This window comes from Vespa mandarinia, chromosome 17 (assembly GCF_050613455.1).
Source record: "Vespa mandarinia isolate Hongniang chromosome 17, ASM5061345v1, whole genome shotgun sequence".
In the NCBI taxonomy this organism is placed as follows: Eukaryota; Metazoa; Arthropoda; class Insecta; order Hymenoptera; family Vespidae; genus Vespa; species Vespa mandarinia.
The window spans coordinates 3,523,372-3,547,035 of NC_140826.1; the positions used below are offsets into that span (position 1 = coordinate 3,523,372).

General features: G+C 36.5%; 1 protein-coding gene and 1 long non-coding RNA gene across 10 annotated transcripts in view; one reads left to right on the plus strand and one right to left on the minus strand.

Moving 5' to 3' along the window:
- Positions 1–13: 13 nt before the first annotated feature.
- LOC118443618 (uncharacterized) lies at positions 14–4,686 on the minus strand. 3 transcript variants are annotated; one of them, XR_014983133.1, is made up of 4 exons: positions 4,503–4,686; positions 4,087–4,389; positions 3,292–3,609; positions 14–3,003 (listed from the first exon to the last, which is right to left on the minus strand). It is a non-coding gene; the product is annotated as an uncharacterized LOC118443618 (long non-coding RNA). The 3 variants fall into 3 exon arrangements; XR_014983132.1 differs by having other exon boundaries at positions 4,083–4,389; XR_014983134.1 differs by having other exon boundaries at positions 3,288–3,609; positions 4,083–4,389.
- The window catches only part of LOC118443616 (lachesin), a 145,657-nt gene continuing 125,487 nt past the window's right edge, over positions 3,495–23,664 (plus strand). For 5 of the 7 annotated variants that reach the window (XM_085662114.1, XM_085662115.1, XM_035870861.2 and 2 more), the window contains exons 1-2: positions 6,134–6,184; positions 6,804–6,888. The gene's annotated coding sequence lies outside the window, so the exon portion shown is untranslated. Of the gene's footprint in view, positions 3,528–5,619; positions 5,732–6,133; positions 6,185–6,803; positions 6,889–23,664 lie in introns of those variants that run through there. The other 2 variants (XM_035870857.2, XM_085662111.1) reach the window with 2 other exon arrangements.

Genomic DNA, 23,664 nt, shown 5'->3' on the forward strand with positions numbered 1-23,664 from the left:
TATATTGTTTGAATAATTATAAATAGTGAAATCATATGTAATAATCAATTTATGTTCGGTCAGAAAATTGATGATTAATCATTTCCTATACTTAGAAAATTTGGTAATTAATAAATGCTTTCAATAGCAAGTATTCGGATATCAATTTTATCTACATGGGATATACATATGTACACAATCTATATGTATCTTTGGCGTTTTCTCTTCTTTATAGTCGATGATAATATTAGCTCTCGTTCATGTATTATTAACTGTAGTAATTGCTAAGGGTAAAAGTCAAAAGCTCATAGATCGTTATATATCGTAGGATTATTATATAGGATTAGCTCGCGGTAAATAAGTTAATGACAAATTTATATCTATTCGAAGCGACGAACGAACATACATACGTACGCGCATAATTAGCTTGCTTGCTTATGCAGCATCATTTTATTTATCTACACATTTATCTCGAATATGTCATTTAAAGCTATTTAACATGACACGTCTCGTTAGGTTCGACAAATTTTAACGTACCGAGAGAAATTTGATATTGTATAAGTATAGTCTTACGAATTATCCAAAAAAGATCAGCGAATAATTTTAACGCGATACTTTTAGTATATTACAAATCGTAATTTTATCCAATTATCTATTATTTACTATATTTGCCGTTCCACTGGGTTAATTATAAATATGTACTTTACAATGAATTATTTTACAAGTAACATGTACGCAAGTCATGTTTATTAAAGTTAAATCTCATTTTTGTTTCTTTTTTCTTTTGTACGATCTTTCTTTTACATTTTGATGCATCATAATACTTTTTAAACTTTAAAAAAATATCATATTATACGTATGTATATGCGTTAATAAATTATCGAGTAAGTTATCAAGATCAAAGTATAATCGATCTGTGTACTGTTATTAAGTTCTCCAATTACAAACAATTTCGATTCGATCTGATTGCCGACAAAGATATAAGTTGAAAGTGGAAATTTCGATAAAAATTCAACGCATTCTAATTTCATTTATTTATTTATTTATTTATTTTTTCGTTTTTTTTTTTCCACTTTTGTTTCCTCTCCATCTCGAACTGTATCCATATCGGTTGCACTTGCTCGCGTTTATTGACGCACATACGCAGTTCTGTTATGCATACGCAATACATACATGCTATATATGTATGATCTGCCGGAATCGGCTTTGTGAACGAACACTGAAATATATCGTTGTAGCTTTTGTAGCTTTGATTCCGGTCATTGATGAGAAAGAGGGTCAGTGGAACACGTTTGTTGTATTTTCAGGTTCTTGTAAAAAAAAAAAAGAAGTCTATTATATTTCTATTTTTTATCATTCGAATTAATTTATAGATTAATGTTCCTTAGAAACATTGCTTTGATCAATTGTCTCTCATGATGATCCTTCCGTGATTTTAAAAAGATTTGAAAGATTCAACGAGGACAACAATTAATCATAATTATTAATCGATCTGATTGAATTACTCAGTTAGAAATTGTAATTAACGATTGAATTTATTCAATTGCTGTTAATGACTTTAGATGCCTATTCAGGCTTGGCAATTTGTTGAAAGGTGGGAATAAATATCCTACTCATTTAACCTTGCCCCCAAAGCTAAAGCTATTCAACGTTTCAATGTAATAGTGCTTTGGGAACTGTTCGCGAGTAGTAGTTATAACTCGTTATAACTTGTCCATCATTGAAAATGTATATACTTTGCGAGCATGTAACGTGGTTCGTTCATGTTCGAGGAAAATTTAATGTGAGCGACGTGTCCGTTGAAAAGTTGTGTGCCTCGCATGATCTCCTTTAACTTTGTAATCAGTAACGTATTACTTTCTGTGACATTGATGTACGAAACTCTATCAAAACACAAATATTCGATATGTTTTTTATCTTGCCTAATTGTTTACCCCTGGTTTTTTCTTTTTTCTTTCATTTCATTTCTTTCAGTACAAACCTCTCAAATGCTCTTTTGATATAACTTTGTTCTTTTAATCGTACATCGAATAAAACGAAGTAGAAAATGTACGGGGTAGAGAGATAGTGTGTACATAAGTAACGTACGTATGTATATATATATATATATATATATATATATATATATATATGTTTGTATGTTCAATCTACATAAAACTGTGTTGTCTTTTACGCATCGACATTAGTCATTATTCTGGCTAATTGGAACGAAAGCATCGGTTTTCAGTTCAGGAGACATTTACCACGTTTCGGTTGCCATTTCAACGATAGAACAGATCTCTCTACGTGATTAATATTTCCACGATTCCTCTGCATTATTGGATGATTTTTAAATCGGATCGTCCATATCAAAATGCGTATAAATTTTTACTAGTCGTTATCTAATTTAATGAAATCATCGAGATATAACGATATTCATTCTCGAAAATTTGAATTTTAACGAGATGTCACCTTTTTGCGTAACCTAAAAATATTTGAATGAAAATAATTAGTATATACATAAATATATATTCATATATATTAAATGTAGCATTGCTTCTTCGTTCTATGATTTTACAGTAAACAAACAAAGTTTTTTATTCGATCCTAAAAAAAAAAGAAGATCGCAAACTTTAGTAATTCTTGTTGCTGTTAACTTTCTATGTCAGAGAGATCAGATTGCCCCTGAGGATTTTATCGTATCCACAGTTGATCCCAAAGGAAAGTAAGAATGTAAAATTCGTATCCATTGATGCATAAGCTAACGTAGTATGCATGTGGAAGCTCGCGCACGCGAGAGGACCACAGCGTCCTGAAATTCTGTCGATTTCACTGTTCGCGTATCCGCGTGCTCGATCCATGCCGAGCATGCTTCCGGCTCGGATGTAAAATCGTGTAAATATAAATAATTCCACCACAGGACGGATACCGAATGGGTGGATTTCTCGTTCGTCGTACACCAGTGAAATTCATCGTTCCATCGCACGCGTAGTTGAAAATATTTTCCTCGTAGCGTGTTAACTCGATTCGTTCTATCTACGTTTCCTATAAAGTGAGTTGAAAGATAAAGTGAATGAAAGAGAAAGAGAGAAAGAGAGGGAAGCGAGAGAAAGAGAGAGTCAATTTGTCACATTTTTGCATTCAAATTTTTGTATCAAATATATCTTTGATTTTTCATTTCCATCGAATAGAATATTCGGCAAAATCTATATTATTACGAATAATTAATCAATAAGGGAATACCTTATGTTAATTACTTTCCAACGGAGATTTGGATTTTTATTTAAAAAAAATAAAATAAAAAAAGAAAAAAAGAAAAAAGAACTTACTTACTTGTTTGCAAGCTAATTCGAGAATAAACAGTCATCGTACTTGTTACGGCCAGCCAGAACTTTTTCTCCCATATGACTTGTAACTTTTATGAAAGGGATTTAAAGTTTCCCGCGTTCGCGTAATGGCCGTACAAACGAGAAATACGAAAGTATGGCAGTAAAGTGGCCGGTAACCGGTAAATACGCGACGGACTCTGTACTACTGTTTACTTCTCAATGTTTGGAAACTCTCTTTTAGTATGTAATTTCTTTTTTTTTTCTCTCTTTCTTCTCTTTTTCTTCTTCTTCTTCTTCTTTCTCTTCTTTTTCCTTTTTTCAACTGCACAAAGTAAGAGGATTTTCCAATTAAATTACGTTTACATATACGATGAAATATGGAGAAGCGTTTCGATCATTTTTTTTTCTTTTTCCCGAGAGAGAGAGAGAAAGAGTAGATATTCTTTAAATAAATATACGATACACGTACGATTGGTCAGTTCAAAGAAACTATGTAGAAGTAAGGAAGAAGGTACGTTATCATTGTCGACCAGAACACTTTTAAAACTAGCTTCGTTTTTATTGTATATCTTGACCGAACGAAAAGCTCGACCAGAAGGGTAGAGGAGAAGGGGGAGAGAAAGCGAAAGAGAGAGAGAAAGACTCTAGTGGAAACGGAAAATCTCCTTGAAAGGATTTGCAAGAAGAAGGTCCTACTACTAGCAGGACCAAGGACCTACTGGAATCGATCGAGAAGAACGGAGAATGGAATAAGAAAGTCGAGTTAATAGATTGCGAGATGCAAAGCGTACTTACTTACGTCCTATCTTATTTCGGTGAAATAGTTAAGCAAATATCTCGCTATTTTCTCCTGTTTCATGAAATTCATTGTTATTCGAGCTGCATTATTTAAACGTTTCAAAAGGCTTCCATCGAATTTTCCTTTCTATTAGATCGTCGTAATAACATTAACACAGATTCCTACTCTTTTGCAATGTATTATTTACCTCTAAAGAATCCTTTATTTTCTAATGAACGTGCATATATTTTCTTGTGAGATATATGCATGTCAGAACAGATTGTTTCCTATTTTAAACGACTCTAATTTCGATCGTTATTGCTCCTAAGGAAAAGTAAGGAAAATAAGTGAGGTTAGGTTCGTTTGTAGAAGATAGGAAAAGCTAAGAGAGAGAGAGAGAGAGAGAGAGAAAAAGAAAAAGAATGATCGTTATTCACCACGTGAGCGGCTTACTCGATGATAACTCCCCTTTTTAAACACAGCCGGTACTTAATAATTCTGTGCTTGTTAACGGATACGAGCTCGCACACCCAAACCCGCCCAACCCAGTCCAACGCCACTTTGTAATCTTAAATTCTTGCGGGTATTTTATTAACGCGAGTTGTTGCTACGACAGGGAGCAAAATGGCAAGCGCACGTGACTTCGGACGAGCTCTCTCTCTTTCTCTCTCTCTTTCTCTCTCTCTCTCTTTCTCTTTGTTTCGCTCTCTCTTTACTCTCTCTATCTTTCTCTCGCTTCCTCTTCTCTCTTTCTCTCTCTTTGCTTTACTATTCAAGTCGTTGTCACGTTATCCAAACTACCTACAAAATTTGTCGAATGCATAGAAGCCTTCTCTCTCTCACTCTCTCTTTCTCTCTTTCTTTCTATAAGAAACACTTGCATGAAATATTATCTATAAACGATATAAATTCGATAACGATACCATTTACTATAAGAATGTAATGATTTTAATTTGATCCTTTATCTATCGACGTTCCTAAGATTGGAATTTGCCATGGATTTAAATTCACTTTCTTTCCGATGATTTATATATTTCCTTATTATATGCACACAATTTTTTTTTCTTCGAATAATAAATTCCGATAAATTATCTTTATTTTAGGCGCCATAATCAAAAGGTGAAATTTTATACGCACAGGATGAGAATCTCTTTTTTACCAAAGTCAATCTTGCCAACTTGTGAGAGAATTTGTGTCGTCCTTTTTTTTAATTACAAGTAATTAGCATATTCTTTTTTTACGGAGTATACCCTTTTCCAGTATATCAATCGATTTCCAAGAAATGTATTTTTTAAGATACATTATTCGTTAATTATGACTACGGTACAAAAAAAGGAATATTAACGAAAATAAAAGTGGCGATCGTATATTGTTTTTTTTCTTTTTTTTTTTCGTAATTTTTGGCATTATTTCTCTATAAATTTACCTTTTCCTTCCTAATTATTTTATTGTACAATATTTGTGATATATTCCGATGATTTCTACACTCAGATATCGTATTTATAAAAATTTTATACTTTCGATTATTAGATCGAGATATTACGTTTATTACAGACGACGTTAATTAAGATGGCGTAAAGTATGTGCAGGATGAGAATCTTTTTACCACCGAAGTCAATGTTACTAACTCGTGACAGAATCTGCATCGTTCATCTTTTAATTACAGGTAATTAGAATTTATATTTTAAAATATTTTTTCTTTCGATATATCAATCGATTCTTAAAAGTGTGTTTTCTATGGTGTATTATTCGTAAATCGTGACAACGGGACTGAAAAAGAAATATTAATGAAAATAAAAATGGTGAACGTATATACCGTCTTTTCTTTCTTTCGTACTTTTTGGAATTATTTTTCCATATAGCTTACTTTTTTCTTCTGATTATTTGATTCTAGTATATTTGTGATGTATTCCGACGATTCGCATAATTTTATATCGTATTTATAAAAATTTTATATTATCGATTATTAGATCGAAACATATCGTATTAATTGACTAGCAACGTATTTGCGCATGCGCGACGCGAATTGTTTAATCGTCTTGCCGGTGAATATGACGCCATTTTGTGTTCGGTGATCACTAGTTAGACAGGGAAGCCGTATCGTCCTCATTAATTTCAGGTAATTAATATATTTTTCTAATGTACACCGTCTTCCTGTATATCAATCGATTGCGGAAAACGCGATTTTCACGGGTGAATGTTCGTAAATTAGGGTATCGTCACGTTTAAAAGATATTCGCGAAAATAAAATCTGCGTTTTGGCGTCCTTTTGGAAGCTGTTGCGTCATACCTTTTTCTCGAATTTTCTGCTTTTATTTCTACGATGTCGACGTTTCCAATCGCACTTTAACGATACTTTTGATAATAATTTATCATTTATTAATGGTCATTAATCGTATTTCGTATTGTATTCGATTTTCTCCACACACCTACATACGCACCATATCATCATATATATATATATATATATACACACACATATAAGCTTTAGATACTTTATACCCATTACGTATATATATACATATATATACATATATATACATATATATACATATATATACATATATATACATATATATACATATATATACATACGTATATACGTAGATCATGTGTACATATATATATATATACATCATACATACGCACTATATATAAGTTTGCATATCCCTCTATATTCATTACGTATATACACTCACACAATGATTTTTATTCTCTACCCATCTTACATTTTCCAGGTTTCTAAGAATTTGACGAAATGAAAGACCCAGCATGAAATATTCCAGTTTTTTCTACGCATACTTCTCTTCGTCCTGCATGTAGGTAAGTCTGTCTCTTTTTAAAGGCAAAGCGAATATTAATAGAGAGTTAGAGAGAGTGAGAGAGAAAGAGAGCGAGTGAGCAAGAGAGCGTGTGTGTGTGTAAGAGAGAGAGAGAGTAGCATTTGACATATATACAATCATAGGACTATGGATTTCTAAGAAATCCCTCGGCCGAGCTCGCCACGAAAACAGTCGAGCGTTCAAGGGGACATTGACAAAGTTATTGTCCTTGTCAGTTTTATAGAATCTTTCGGCATATACGTATATACGTACGTAACTAGGAAAGCGTTGATTAATTTTCTTTCTAGCATTGTATTTTATTATAGAATATTTTAATATAAAATATTTTAATAATTTTATATTTATATATTTAATATTATAGGAAGTTTATTATTACACTGAAAAGTATAGCAATTTATATAATTTATACTGATACAGTTCGCCGCATACTTCAATATCTTTCGAAAAGTTTTATGTATGTCACTTTAAATAATTTTATTTCAGACGTTAATTACTTATCATTAATACTTTTGAGTAATATATCATTTACCTTGCGATTAATGGCTGGTATATTCAATTTTTTTTTTTTTTTTTTTTTTTTTTTAGGAAATCTTGAAATCAATTTTTTTATTCATTCGATCGATCACAAAATAACATTTGACATAACTTCTATGTATAAAAATGTTTCAAACTGTTGTGTTTCATAGATGGATGAAAAACAACAGATAAATCTCTTTCGAAAGGGACAACTAAATATATGTGTGCGTTAGTTGTGCGGGAGGCTGGTGAGGATGGGGATTACAAAGCGTTGTTCATTAAATATAGCCACGAAACAATAGTCGTCCATCGTGTCATCGTCGTTTCATCGACAAGAGGAAATTTGTGTGTCGTCTCTATGGCTCATATATTTCTCGGACGTATTACCGGTAGCTACCGTACGACAGAACGCATGTGTTATTCAATGATCACCTAAGCAATTAAGCTGAAGTAGGAACATTTCCGAGGGATGAGAAGTAGATTTATTCGGAGATAATACTCCTCTATTATTAAATAGAGAAGAACAATTAGTTACATTTTCAAAAGACTTTGCCGAAAATTAAAAATTTCCTATTGTAATATTAATTGAATTAAATTAACTATAAGTTTTACATTAATGCACGCGTTCAATGTTGCATAAGGTTCGATCTTATAAGACGTAAATTAGAATGAAAATCGGTCTTGTTTCAATAATCTGTTTAGATTCATGCGTTCTCATTAAAAGAGTAAAAGAGAATAAATTTGTCGTGAGTGTTGAGTAGTGGTGGTAAAAGTGGGGCGGGGAGGAGGGTGGAAGGAGGTTAGGTAGGTGGCTGAGAGATAGATAGTCATATACATTACGGCTAATGGCCTCTGAACCGCGTCTTTGAAGTGGACCTCGGGCTCTCCCTTTCGTCGTGTGGTACCGAAATCAAAAGCCACCGGCCACGCGAGCCAACTCATAACCACTTAGGGCTCGGCGCTCTTTCGCAAAAGGGCGCCGCCTGATTTCCCTTCTCCCTTCTCTTCTCTTCCTTCTCTGTCTCTTTCTCTCTCTCTCTCTCTTTCTCTCTCTGCGATGTATTTCCTGCGATGTAGCCGTCGTACTCTCAACTTTCGCAGAACACGTGCGGTCGAGGTATGCAAACCCGCTTTTCGAGTCTCTCTTTTGCTCATCGTCGTCGGTAGTCAAACTCGAAACGTAACTCAGCGGCATTAGCAAGTCTCCTCGCGCATTAACGTCTCCCGTAAATTTGAATTTTCGCGCGCAAACTTAGCTCGTGAACGATTTCAGTGTATTTTTTTTTTTGACGATACGAAAGATTTTTCTTTTTATACGATCGTTTCTAATTGCTTCTAATTATGTTCCCATATTAAAATGTATGATTTACTTAGAAGGTAGAAGTATACGTTCCCTAGTGCGTTGGTAAATGCCTTTCGCTGAAGCCCAATAAGATGGGGAAAGGGTGATTTGTGAGCGGAAAAAGTGGTGCGTTGCTTTTTTATCAGAGAGTCCAAAATAAAAATGAACTACGTGTTGTGGAAAGGAAAATAGAAGAACGTGGAATGGGAATTGAGACTTTATTTAACTTTTATTATCCCATTAAAATGTTTTTTTCGATTCTCATGAAAAAAGCTCTGAGACGTCGTTTTTTGTACTTTGTACAGGATTTTTTCGATAAAAGAAAAGCAGGAGAAAGAAAGAGGGGGGGGGAAGAGAGTGGGAGGAGGAGATAGAGATAAAGAAAAAAAAAATTAAATTTATTCCTATTGAGATAGGACTTTTCGATTCAGCTGGTCTTTCAATAAACGGACTCAACGTTCAACGGAAAGCACAACCATCGAGCTTTCCTTGCAATTCGCCGACAAGATTTTTACGGGTTACCAGGAGAGAACTCGTCACGATTCCATGGAGAAGAAGAAATGTACGGACGATTCCAACGGTGCTCCCACTCGGACCGGTAATGGTACCGGAAACTACACTTACCTCGCTGTTCCGGCGCTTTGAGCTTTTCTACGTCTCGAGAGAAGTTCTTATACTTTGGTAACGGCCATTTGCCCTTCACCGTATCCGAAATCCATGAATCCATGAGTACAACTCTATACCGATGAGTACCGTAACTCTCTCTCGGTTTCCAGAGTACACGGAAATTAGAAGAGCGAATCGTTCGGAAACGTTTTATCTTCTTCTCTTATTACTTTCTTTTTTTTTTTTTTTTTTTTTTTTTTTTTCTCTTTATTTCGACGATAATCGATGCGAGTTTTAAGCGAGTAACGATTTATTTTCTTTCTTGTGTGCTTTTCTTTTTTTTTTTTTTTTTTTTTTTTTTTCCCCCAGAACATAGTATCGCGTTTACTTGAGAATTTATCGCTCGTTGTTGAATCAAGGCAGTCGAGATATTTAATTTCGTTATTTTACGGTACTTCTTGCTTCTCTTTGACGAACCAACGGCGTATCCAATAAACTTCGACTGGCTTGGCTTTATCTTTTTGCGAGATTTCAATTTCGGTAGAAATGAAAATGTATATGCTCTTTATTTTATTTCGTTTTGTTTTGTTTTGTCGAATGTTTAGTGATTCGTTTATTCTTTCAATGTTTTCGAGATAGAGGGATGGAATCGTAAACTCCACGTAAACTGGCCACTTTATATATGTTTCCTGAATTTTCATTATAATTCCAAAAATATGGACATTAATTCGTATTTAATCATTACCCGTTGTGTAGTTGCCGTAGGGCTTGCTTACGGGCTGTACCGGAGGCGGTTTCAATTTAATTTACCGACGGAATGACATACAATTTTATTTGACATAAAGTAATTACCGTGTACAACGCTAACTCATTTTGTTCAATGTAAATATAGGAATATGGAAGAGTATACTTTGTCAAAGGTATACATATGCAATTGGAGGAAGTTTCCGTCGATCGTTTCCGTTTTATAAATGCTCTCAACGATTACTAGAAATTCTGACTGTTCTACAGATACCAATCTCCGATTTTGTTTTATCTTCGTCTTTGGTCACTTGGGAAATATAAGATGTATCGTTGAATCAGCAAATCCCTGCCGTTGGTTCCTGCTAACGTCGGCGTTAAATCCATCGATACATATATATTAGCTATTATCATGTTCATTGATATATGTACATATATATACACACATATACTCACATCCATCAACGATTTGGAACAATTGCGAAATGAAAGAGAATCTGAATGAGAATTTCAGTCGCATCTTCAATTTAATAAATGTCCTTATACAGTTGAAATGGCACGTGTTATCTTCCTTTCGAACTTATTTGTCGAGTGAACGTTACACGAGATGATTTATGCAAGTTTTTAAAATTGTGATTTTGCGATAAAACGAATTAACTTGCGCTGGAGATAACACGAAAATGCTGTCATTTGTTATATACTTTTTCTTTTTGTCTTTTGTCCTTTTTCCTTTATTTTTCTGTTTTCTTTTTTCTGTTTTCTTTTTTCATCCTCATCCTTCGATTTCCATTATTTTTTTCTGCTTTCTTTCCATAGCTCCGAGCTATATCACGCTTGACTTTCTATCGAGTTTAACGGCTTCTTAATTCTCATCGCAAGCAAATTGGATGATTCCCGGGATCGGATTTACAAAAGTTTAGCACGCGAGCGTTTCATTCTTCCTCGCGATATCGATTCGACTGGGGTCCCTTTAAACGAGAGAGGCGTTAATGTACTTTGACCCGATATTGGGTACGCTATTGTGCGGTGTCGGGCGTGTAAATAATTTCCAGGCATCTACCTTCGCGCGTTCACGATACGTATATAGGGATATATACAATATATCTATGTATCTACGTATGTACGTATGTATGTTGGTTTTAACAGTTTAAGAACGCTCGTAAATCGTATAATAGACTTTTTGTCAAACGACAGAAGAGTTAATGATCGTGTTATGGAATCTATTATATAAAAAGGAGATTGAAAAAAGAGAATATTTATCGTGCAAATTCGTTTGAATTTATCAATGAATAGGTTGAACTTGTAGTGTACGTATGTACATATGTAGAAAGTCGAGATATTTTAAGGTTATAGATAGACTTCTCTCTCTCTCTCTCTATCTTTCTCTTTCTCTCTACGTTAACCCTTTTGGCTTTTCGTCGCGAGTGAGAATATGCAAATGTTCAATTGTAGATTCTTGTACATCACGCTTCTCGACGGGTTACGTAGGAATGTGCATTAGCAGGAAAGTCGGCAGTTTGCATTGCGAAATTCGCAATTTTGTAGGAGGGAATTGAGACGGGGTGGGGGTTTTGGGAGTGAAATTTACGTTGTCGCTCGCACATGAAGTTCTTACTGCAAATTTATGGGCAGGCCCCCTCAAAACGAGATCTACGGAAGAACCACGATTCGCATCAGTTTCTATTACCCAAAGGACTAAAATTAATTAAGTAGTCGAGGAAAAGGATGAAGAAATCCCATTCGTTGAAAGTTAACAAGGCTAAACTCGACTCGTCGATAAATGTATCTTATTTTCTTCGAGTAAGCTGATCTTTCGATACGCGAATTTAAATATTAAATTCTTACTTTTTTTTTTTCTTTTCTTTTTTCTTTTCAACGTATCCGCTTATTTATATCTTCGATATTCTTTATGTAGATAGGAATAAAAATACATCCAAGCGAGAAATCGATGTCCCGACGAAGCAAGCGTAGGATCGTTCCTCTCTACTTATTCGGAGGCTGCTTAAGATGACCTTAAGCCGCTTACGCAAGACAGGGTGGTAGCTTGGTGGAGAGCCTAGTTCCAAGCGTTCTCCGATCCTCTTTCTCTCTCTCTCTCTCTCTCTCTCTCTCGCCATCTTCTCTTCTCACGGTGTCTGTCCATGCTCTGTTGGTTGGCTTGCTTTGCTCGAAGCTCCTTTCTCTCTCTCTCTCTCTCTCTCTCTCTCCTCTCTTTCTCTCATCTACCTCCTTTTTGTTCCCCCTATCCTCCTCCCTAACATCTATCTCCTTCTCTCTTCTCCTCTCACTTTGGCTCAGGGTTATCCGAGTCTGGCTGCTGCTCTCGCTTGGCTGACTGGCCAACTGCAAATCCACCGCCCTCTTCTTCTCTCTCTTCTCTCTCTCTCTCTCTCGCTCTCTTTCTCGCTCTCTTTCTCTCTCTCTCTCTCTCTCTCTCTCTTTCTCTCTTTCTATCTTTCTATCTTTCTCTCTCTCTCTTCCTTTTCCTCCTCACTCTTCTCCTCCTCCTCCTATGGCGTGTTCGTGCCTGTAGCTCGCGTACCGGATATAATACGATTCGAAATTAAACTTCCGAGGCACGCCCGGCATCCGAATAACGCGAGCGGCTGCCTAAAACAGTAAAGATATTACGTATTATTACAGCGTGCCACCACGAGCCTTGCTTGTAGTCGTGGAAGGATACACTTGTATTAGTGAAGGTGGCACGTGGGAAGGCACGTTGCCGTGGCGTTTGCGAAGCAAATGCACGCCGTCCGTTGAGTTTCGGATACACTCGGAAGAAAATCGGCACACTCCGATTCCACCTACTCTTCTTACCTCAAATTCCATTTTACCTCGATCTTCTACCGTCAACTTCTTTTCACAATTTTGCCTTGCTTTTCTTCGTGCCTTGCAAGCTTCTTTTTTATTTCTTTCATTTTTCTTTTTTTTTTGTTCTTTTTTTTATTTTTTGTTATTTTTTTTTTTTATCGAAAGAGAATCTCAGAAAATATTGTTTCCCGTATTAATCAGATATCGGTAGAAACGTAAATCGTGTTACTTCGATATAGAAAAGGATAGTGATCTGATAACATCAAAAAGCAATTACGAGAACGAACGATTAAACAGAGGGCAAAAGGTGTGTCCAGGTCGCATTTCAAGATGGTATAACGTGGCTCGAGCTATCGTTCTTTCGTTCATTCGCATTGTCAGTGAAAGACTGAAACTCTGATAAGATCAGTACTCTCATGTTCTCTTTATGGTCACAAGGCAAACGGTAGATCGTATACTTGGTCTATACTCGAATGGCTATACCTATCGATAGAAACGTGTTTCTATCGTACTTTTAGATCTTTTTTTATGGCCTTTCCTTAAATATTTTTTTTTTCATCTTAGTAATAGATAGTACGTAGAGTGAATTATTTTCAAATTAATTCATTAAACGAATTTCATTGAAATTGATTTTTAATTGATGTTGATATAAACTGGTATATAATGAAATCTTGATAACGTCGACTTGTCAGTAGAATTCGAGTAGAAAAAGAAGAAGAAAAAGATGAAGAAGAAGAAGAAGAAGAAGAAGGAGAAGGAGAAGAAGAAGAAGGAGAAGAAGAAGGAGAAGAAGAATGTTCCCTTGACTAATGCCTTCGTTTCCTCGACAGCGTGTAACGAGTACACAGGGGGTCACTAATCAGTCGCACAGCGCTTAATCTTAGACACGTTCGTGTCTGTAAGTTAAACGATGCTCGGGAACGTCGGTTTTGCTGACTTAGAAGCATACGCTTGGTGTAACAAGTGAGATTTACCAAGTATTGTTTCGGTATCCTTCTTGTTCTTCTACCGTTCCTAAACTCCCTTTTGAGATTTTACTGAATCCTTGTTTCGTCGAGATAATTTCCAAGATAATCACTGATTTTTGTCATTCTAATATGTTCGAGAAATAACATTTTCGTATTTAGAATTTTTCGTATTTAACGGTCATAGTTATCGTTGAGAGTATTAGAATTAGATTTATCTAAATTTTCTTGTGTATGGGAATTATCCTTGACCCATTTACTTTCTGTAACAGTGACACACAAAACTATGTGTGAACGTTGTGTGTGTCCTTTGCGACCACTTATCCGTTAACAGTCAGTAGATGTTAGCGACAGTATCGCCATTGCTGCCACTTATGGCTTTCAATGTACAAAGCCGGCTGTCCAGAGTAGTCGCTGTTGGACTCTACCGAGGACGAGGACGAGGACGACGACGACGACGACGACGACGACGACGACGACGACGACAGGCTTTGTACGAGTGTTACTAATGGCTGTTCGTAGGAGTAGGGAAGGAGGAAAGGTGTGAGTAAAGTGACGCCGTCCTTCAACTATGTATTTCCACTTATGAGAAAATGAAATAAACGTTAACGTTGTTTTCTGTACTTATACAATATAACGTGTACGGCTCTTAAACTTGTTTAATTGACAGGATTTAGAGCTTGGGATAAAATTTCAGTCAGTAAGAAAAAATGTGAACGTATATTTTTTTCTTTTTTATCTTAATTTCATTGTTTTATTTTGAAAAGTCCTAATCGAAACGTAAGATGAACACATGTTCGCATTCTTTTCTTATTATTATTTATTTATTTATTTATTTATTTATTTTTTTTATATCTTTTCCTCTTTCTCTCTTTATCGTCATCAACGATGCAACAACCTCGGGCCGAACATTATTCTGTTTTAACGGAATTACTCCAAATTGTGCAAATATATCATGGTTATGCTATTGCGGCTGGTTATATTGCGTGCTAAGCGACCTCCGACGGTTCCACCCCCTGCCACTATCAGCCCTCGGGACTTAGGGTGCGCGGAAAGGGATAGCAATTTGTTGGAGGGCAACCAAAGCTGTTTGTACGTATAGATCACGCTGCTTGAAGATGTAACGCGCCGAAGATGGTTGTTCTTCTGGTACTTTACATACTTCTTCGATAACATACTCTAAATTTGTTCGATGAAATTTCATATATTATAGAACGATAATATGCTTAATAATAACTATTACAATTAGGTGAATGATCGAAAGGGGAACAAAAAAAGAAAAAAAAAAGAAGAAAAAGGAATGAAAATGAGAAAGGTGTTAAAAGAAAAAAAAATGAAGAAAAAAAAAACGAGAAGAGACGCTTATATAACTTTCACTTTTTTTTTTTCTTTTTCATTCCGTGAACCGGTAATTGTTTTAATTCTGCATCCACCTTCAGCAGACTCTCTCACTTTCCCAGCTTAACGTCCGGGTACGTGATGTTCGATAACAGGGGAAGGGTGGAAGAAAAGGCGGAACGTAGATATAACGCGTTATTTAAAAAAGGATTAAGAGGGTTGAATTACAGCAGGACCGAGTTAATTATATCCGTGCAAGCGGGAAAGGCCGAGATTACGTGCGTTGAACTTGTACAACGTAGATTCGACCGAGGATTATGATCGGAGAGATAGATAGAGGAAGAGAGAGAGATAGTGAGTGAGTGAGAGAGAGAAATTCGTTAATTTACAGTAAGAATATTAGATACTCTGAATTTTATTTCGACGTTGCTTGCTTTTTTTTTCTTTCGTTGTTTTTCTTTTAGTTTTCTCTTTTTCTTCTCCCTTTTCTCCTTTTTCTTCTTCTTTTTCCTCTTTTGTTTATCGTATTTTCCATTAATGGTCATTCGTATCATGCGAGAAATGCCGACAATTCTCGGTGAGTAAATCCGTTCGAAGGAGAAGATAATTCCGTACGTGTATTGAATATCGATAGGCAATTTACGGAAGCTCGAAAGAATTCGATAGAAATAAGAAGAAAAATAAGATAAGAAGCACAAAAAAAAGAAGAAAAAGAAGAAGAAGAAGAAAAGGGATAGCAAAGTTGCCGAGTAACGGGGAAGGATTTCTCACGTCTTGGGAGTAGAAGAGAGAGAGAGAGAGAGAGAGAGAGAGAGAGAGAGAGAGAGAGAGAGAGAGAGAGAGAGAGCGAGAGAGAGACAGAGAATGTTAGAACGGAAGACGTAAATCAGAAGCTCGGCTACGGAATCGCCGGAAATCCAACAAGTGATTTTATTACAGAGAGATGGGTCTCTTCCTCTCCTTACTTCGTATCGTCGACCCTTTTCGTGATATCGACTGCACTCATGGAATGCGAAAGTAGCGTCAAATCGGAAAATCCTAGCGACGCGCTAGAGATTCCAACCGGTGTGTGTTATCGTAACATTTAAGGATTCCGATTTCTTCGTGAATAAATTTTAATATCCTTCTTCTTTAAGTTAATCGTAAATTCGTAGCAACGTAATACAAAATATTTTACTTTTGGCCATTACACAAAACGATTCCGTGCTCGTATTATTCATTCTTGAGATGTATATATATGTATATATTTTCTAATTTTCGTAGCTCTCACATATCAATAATTTATGGTGAATATAATTTGAGCTGCAAAAGATTTGATCACGTTCGATAAAAAAGAAAATCTTTTAAGTAAAATTATAGTACTTGTAGACGTAAAGGACATGTTTATGTTAAATTAATAAGAAGTTAAAAGTGTTTGTTTATTTAAAAATAAAAAATTAGCGTATGATCTATATTTTAAGTTAAATAGGACGACGACGTAAGGACGAAGAAAATTTGGAAAGAAGATTAACGTCAGTGGTTGCGATCATGGTTTCGTGGCTATTTTGTTAATGTAAAGGAAAAATAAAAAGGGAAAGAAAGAAAGAAAGAAAGAAAGAAAGAAAGAACGAAGGAAAGAATGAAAGAGAAAGAGAAAGAGAAAGGGAAATATGAGAGGTTGGGAAAGGAGGCGTAAGTTAATATATAAATACCGTGCAAGCTGGCGCGGTCGGAGGCGAGGCGTTTAGCAAATTAAAAGTTAATGTAGTATATAAGCGATTCTATCCTGAAATTAATTCATGAGAGAAGTTGCGCCTTGTGCCACGGTCAATTCATCCGCTTTCTCGTTCTCTTTGCATTCTCTTTCTCTCTCTCCTTCTCTCTCCCCTTTTCTCTCTTTCTCCTACCTACTGCGTGCCGCGCTTGTTACAAAACTTAAATTGCTTCACATCGAGAATTAACTCGCTCATTCTTCCGGTACGATGGCAGAGGTGAGATGCCTAGCGACATAACCATTTCTTCGAAGGAATACGAGATTTTTAAATAAAAAAAATTCGTAACTTGAATTTTCGACTTTAAATCTTCGAAATCAATTTCGTCTTCGGTAAGGAGAAAACAAAGAAAAAAAAAAAATGCAAAAAAAAAAAAAGAAATAAGAGAATAAACGTTACTTTTTTATTGATCGTGAAAAATTTTGTACTTAAATTGTTTTTTTTTTTTCCTTCCATCTTGATTGATTGAAAACACTTATGAAAATTTTTGATAAAATGACGTACTACTTGTTATACAGATGTACGAAAGAAAATTAATGAAAATTCAATGTTTCTTTTACAATTGATGATAATCAAAATTCAAAGGTCATTTCGAGCTTAAAGCGTTCGGACATTAGCGTGCGAGTCATTCGCGTATCTCCGCGAACTGCGGTTTTACGTTAGTACGTTTCGTAGAACAGCATTAACCCCCTTCTCTGAACTGTGGCCCGGAGTAATAGGAAGCAAAGTTCCGTTAAGCCAGAAACTCGTCCTTAAAGGTCCTTTCCGAATATTGCATAACGTATGAGTCTCGAAATGAGGTTCCGTCGTATATTAGAGGTTGCTTTGCCCATATCTATATCAAGTATTAGAAATTTTCTTCGGATTTCGACCGGAAGTTTCTTCAAACTAATATATAATATTTGTCATCACAAGATATTAAGTTTTTCGTTAAAATTGATAAATCTTTAGACTATTTTTTTTCTTTTTCTTTTTTTTTCGTTGAATTAAAATAATTATACAATTTGTTTTCAATTTTTATCGTATTTAATAATTGCGAATATACTATTAACCTTTAATAAGAAGGAAAAAAAGAAAGAAAGAAAGAATGGAAGAAAGAAAGAAAAAGAAAAAAGAGAACTTTATCCACCGAAGGGGAACGATCGACCTTTTCAAACAGTAATATCTGTCGTTAACAAGTTTAAACCATAGTACATCAAACGTGTATATATCCTCGTACACATAAGATATATGGTTGTATAGGGTGTCTCGTAAGTAGTAGCCAGTAGCACGTAACAGCGTTCTTGGCCGAAGATTAAGTCATAAAAGGGGTGGCACAGTGGAAACGGCGCTTATAACCTTTATTACCAAAGTCCATAAAAAGCGAAGCACAGACGATGAGAATCGCAACCGGGAGTTATCTTCTTCATGATCTCTCGTGGCATAGGGAGAGGAAGGGAGAGAGGGAGAGAGAGGGAGAGAGAGAGGGAGAGAGAGAGAGAGAGTACGGCAATTTGTCCGATTCGTATAATTGTGCGAGTAATTTTCCTCCGATGAACAATAACAGCGTTAATTTTCAGTAGGTACGATTCATCGTGCTGTCTCGTCGAAAGTTAGAGGGAAAGAGAGAGAGAGAGAGAGAGAGAGAGAGAGAGAGAGAGAGAGAGAGAGAGAGAGAGAGAGAGGTTGTATAATTAAATGTTTTAATGACTATACTACCAGAACCAATGGTAACGTTAATTGAACCGTGTATGGATTATTTAAGTTAACAAGTAGATAAATACTTTATTATGTACACACGTTGAAATTCAAGTTGTAAGCGCGCGTATCGTATCTACGTATTTTTATTCTTAAGTCGAACCTTTATTTATTACGAATGAAAAAAAGAAAAAGAGAAGAAAGAAAGAAAAAAAGAAGAAAAAGAAAAAAACAAAATCAAGTTTCAATCGCAAACATATTATCCTTCTAAAATTCTTAGTCCATGGTTTCAAAGATACAATCAAGGTATATACTGATATATCCGAGTAAATGTGAAGCTCGTTACGTTTGGTGGTCGGTCTGGCCTCTCATCACTAAGTGTTTTGAAAGCACGCGTAATACACACACACACACACACACACATACACACCTATATATATATAATGCGAAGATCTACAGAACATGTAAATACACGCATCGTTCATTTAAGCGAGTTATATGCATGCAATATTAACGAATACATTAATATATATATATATATATATATATATATACGTGTGTGTGTGTATACATATGTATGCATATATACACAAATATATATATGTAATCTCCGACACATGATAATATCGTGATAGTTGTGCTGGCATAGAAGAGGATACTCCGTTGATAATTGCTCTTTACTCTCGACGTCCGACGACCGGTTAGATTCTCTCGCAATGCACGATCGGCAAGCTGCGGTTTGTCAAATTGATTCTGCTTCGAATTCGTAGCAACGAATGTACTAATTATGGCAGGCACAGCCGGCCTCTCTCGCGTTCACGTTCGTTCTGTTGCCTTTGTTCGTTCGTTCGTTCGTTCGTTCGTTCGTTCGTTCGTTCGTTCGTTCGTTCGTTCGTTCGTTCGTTCGTTCGTTCGTTCGTTCGTTCGTTCGATCGTTCGTTAATTCCCACCCACCCAAACCCCCTTTCCTACTCCCTTCGGTGAGAGTGATGCAGATAGAGAGGAAGAGAGAAAAGGATAGATATAGACCCTTCTCGTTCTAAGCCCTGCAGGTGCGTGCGATTAGTTTGAAAATTTTCCTACGTTAATCTCGGCTCCCATGTGCTAATTGCCCTTCCCTATGTGTTGTCCACGATCGACAGGTTTCGCTCAGCTTATACGCATTGTACGAGACATAACGTTCATGCATATATATGATAAGAGGCCATATATATATATATAAATCGATCAGAAATCGTAAAAGCCGAGTTATAAATGTTTTTCTCTATCGAATAACGATCAAATATGGATTCGTTCTAATGAAGGAATTGTTTTCTTTGTCCAAGAAACTTTGTCCAAAAAACAATGTTTTTATCCGAATTTCAGATGCATCTATGCATGGGGAGGGGGACACGATACGGATTATTATATAATATACATAAGTGAATTTTCGAAAATATAACACGATGTTATATATTATTTTTTTCTTTCTTTCTTTTTTACAATAATTTATTTCATGGCGTTAGAAACATTTATGATGTTTATAAAATAACGTGACAATTTTATCGCGATAAATTTCGTCCGTTCGTTCGTTCGTTTATTAATAAGCATGAAAAGACAAGAGAAAAAGAATGGTAAAGGAAGACGGAATGAAAGACGAGGCATTTGGGTTAGGGTTGGTATGGGCGGATGGGTGGATGGGTGCGTGACAAGGAAGGAAGGAAGTCGTCGGGATATGTACGTCGATCGTTCGTCGCTTTAACAATTCGCGACGCGTTCGCGTTAACAGCGTTACGACAACAAGCCGGAGTTGTAGAAACTTATAACGAGAAAATAATGAACCCGGTTCAGTGAGTCTGCTTGGAATGCGAGTCGGAGTACCTTCCGGACCGACCAAGCACAGTCCTCCTACCTCTTTCTCTCCCTCCCTCCTTACTTCGACCACCTTCTCGGTCCTCTGCGTCTTCAAGAACCTCTTGCCGATGCAACTCTCCTTCCTTTGCTCCGTTACAGTCTCCCTGTTTCCCCCCCTTCCATCCTTGCCCCTCTCCCTCCCCCTTTTCATCCCTATTTCTCTCTCATCTTATTACGCTTTTCCATGTCTGAATAAAACATCAGCTGTTTATTCATTTATTTATTTATATATGTATGTACTTATTTTTTTTCTTTTTCTTTTTTTTCTTTTTCTTTTCTTTTTTTTTTTTCTTTTCTTTTTTATTCGTTATTTATTTTTCCTTCGAAATTCGCACAACTGATCGGCAAGATGTGACGAAAAGGAAAAATTATTATAGTCTCATGATTCGAGAATTTCCGTCGAGTTAAACACACGTAATTGATTCAAAATAAAAATTTGGAAAATCTCGATTGTATATATTAATACGATTGTATGTATTATATATATATACACACACATGTACGTGGGAAAATATATTTTCCAATCTATTCGATCAAGAAAAGACATTAGTAGGAACGATATCACGGTTTTTCCGATCGCCTTTCCTATATCCTTCCCCACTCTTTCTCTCTCTTTCTCTCTTTCTCTCTCTCTCTTTTGCAAGGATATTTGAATTTCGAAGATTCCACGTTAGCGACGCGCCCCGAAGGAAAAGCAAGCGGTGTGTCGTACGAGGATAGTATTTGTATTGGGCGCGAGGACGAATCGAGGAAGGAATTTCTTCGGGGAATCTGCAGTCCTCCTCTCTCGACGACGGAGCGAAGACAGAGGAGACTGATGTCCTCCGTTCTGTCTCGTCTTCGCTCTTGTCTACGCTCGCTTTTCCTACGTCCTATGTCCTCGCTACGTAGATGGAATGCTGGAAGACAGAGTGAGAGAGAGAGAGAGAGAGAGAGAGAGAGAAAAGAATAAAAAGAAGCTCGAGTAGCAGCTACCTCCTCTTTCCATAGGTTTGAAAAGAGGGAGAGAGATCGAAGGTGGAAGCGGTAGGTATCCGGAATGGATTACAGAATCAGATGGGATAGCAGAACGGAAAACCCTCCTTCTCTATTCCGTTGCGACACCTCATCATTCCACTACGTTCACCAAGAGTATCCTTCCGACACACGCCGTTCTTCGATCCCTTTACTTTTTTTTCTTTCTCTTTCTCGCTCTCTCTCTCTCTCTCTCTCTCTCTCTCTCTTTCTTTTTCTCTCTGTCTCTTTCTTTTTCTTTCATTCTGAACAACCCTGAACAACCATGATTTAAGTCATTGTTTATGTTCTCTTATTCTTTTTCTCTGCTACATTTTATTTTATTTCACAAACACAAGACTAAACTTATCGGAAAATCTTAGACTTTTCTTCTTATTTTCCCTACTTTATTCTTGTATATCTGAAAAATCTATATTCAATGTGCACTCGATGAAACGCTCGCTTTCATCCACGCTTTTATACTCCGAGAGCCATTGGATACTACTTCACGCGTTTAAGGTCACGGATAAAGAAATTGTTGAAAATCTTTTTCTGTAAGTATATATATATATATATATATATATATATATATATTTATGTATATATATATATAGGTATATGTTTGAATCCTTTTTGGAATTACAAGAGGGTTGAAAACAAAGAAGGGGTTTCCAACTTACTACGACACGAATATTTCTATTCTTTGATTCGACTACGAAAGTCTGGTATTCGTAGAATTTCAACTTTACCAAGTTTTAATCCAAACTCCATCGTTTTACCGACCAATAAGAGAAGAGAAGAGAAGAAAAAAGAAGAGAAGAGGAGAGAAGAGAAATCAGAAGATTCTTCTTTCTTCGTATTATATATATCGTACAAAAAGATATTCTTTCTCTCTCTCTCTCTCTCTCTCTCTCTCTCTCTCTCTCTCTCTCTCTCTCTCTCTCTCTCTCTGTCTGTCTCTCTCTCTCTCTTTCTCTTTTTCTCTCTCGAAGTCAACGAGTAACAACAGGACCAAGTGATTTTTACGAGAGATCCTAAATAATAAAATTAGCAGGTCGTTAATAGCGATTGCGCAAGCCCGTGGTTAAAGCTAATTTAATGATTTTCGTTATTGGCTCCGACATCGTAAAGCTATCCACGCACATCTGTTGCCTGCATCGATTTTAATATCCCGTCCCGTTTTACTCCCTCGCTACTCCGCCACACACCAGCAAGCCCAATCGTTGCGGACTCGCTTTTACTCTTTTCTGGCACGCGACCCGCCCTTTCGCTGCCCTTCGATCCTCGCGATAACGACTTTTCAAACGCGCGGGCGAAGCCGTTCCAACCGAATCGTAAATTGGGATAAGCGACGATCCAAATTGCATATCGTCATCCTCCTTCCCCTTTCCCCCCTTCTCTCCTTTCCCCTTTCCGCCCTTCTCTCCTTTCCCTTTTCCCCTTTTACCCCTACCATTGGTCTTTTCTATTTCGATGGAAGAACACTCTGAAAGTCTTTAGGACCCATAGCTAGCTAGCTAGCTAGCTAGCTGGGGGCTTTTCCTTCATGGAAATGTCCGATCGTGATTTTACCTAAAAGTCTCTCTCTCTCTCTGTGGAATGACAAAGACGAATCGTGCGTGCGTTTGAGAGATGCCCTTTATATCCGCCGGAAGTGTTCCCTTTAACGTTTAACTGCCGCGTTCAATTTTGTCGTTCGCACATTCTTCAAAAACTTCGGCCCATAAAAAGAAGCTTCTGATGGTAGGAGGAAAAGGTAGATCTTCGAGGGGTTCTCTCCAATCCCCGAAGGATGTTTCACTCACGCCTTTCGACTTCTTTCTACGACGCATTCTAACGATCGCCGTTTCGACAATCTCTCTCTCTCTCTCTCTCTCTCTCTCTCTCCTTCTTCTTCCTCGTCTACTCAACTTTTATATAATATCCGCGATCCTCTTCTACGTGTGCGTAATCGGCTTCGAGGGAAGAGATTTGAGAAGGAGAAGAGTAGTAGAAGAAGAAGAAGAAGTAGAAGAAGAAGAAGAAGTAGAAGAAGAAGAAGAAGAAGAAGAAGCAAAAGAGAGCAAAGAAGGGATGAGAGGAGAGTCACGGGAAGGGTCGACACGATTCGCGAATATCAAATT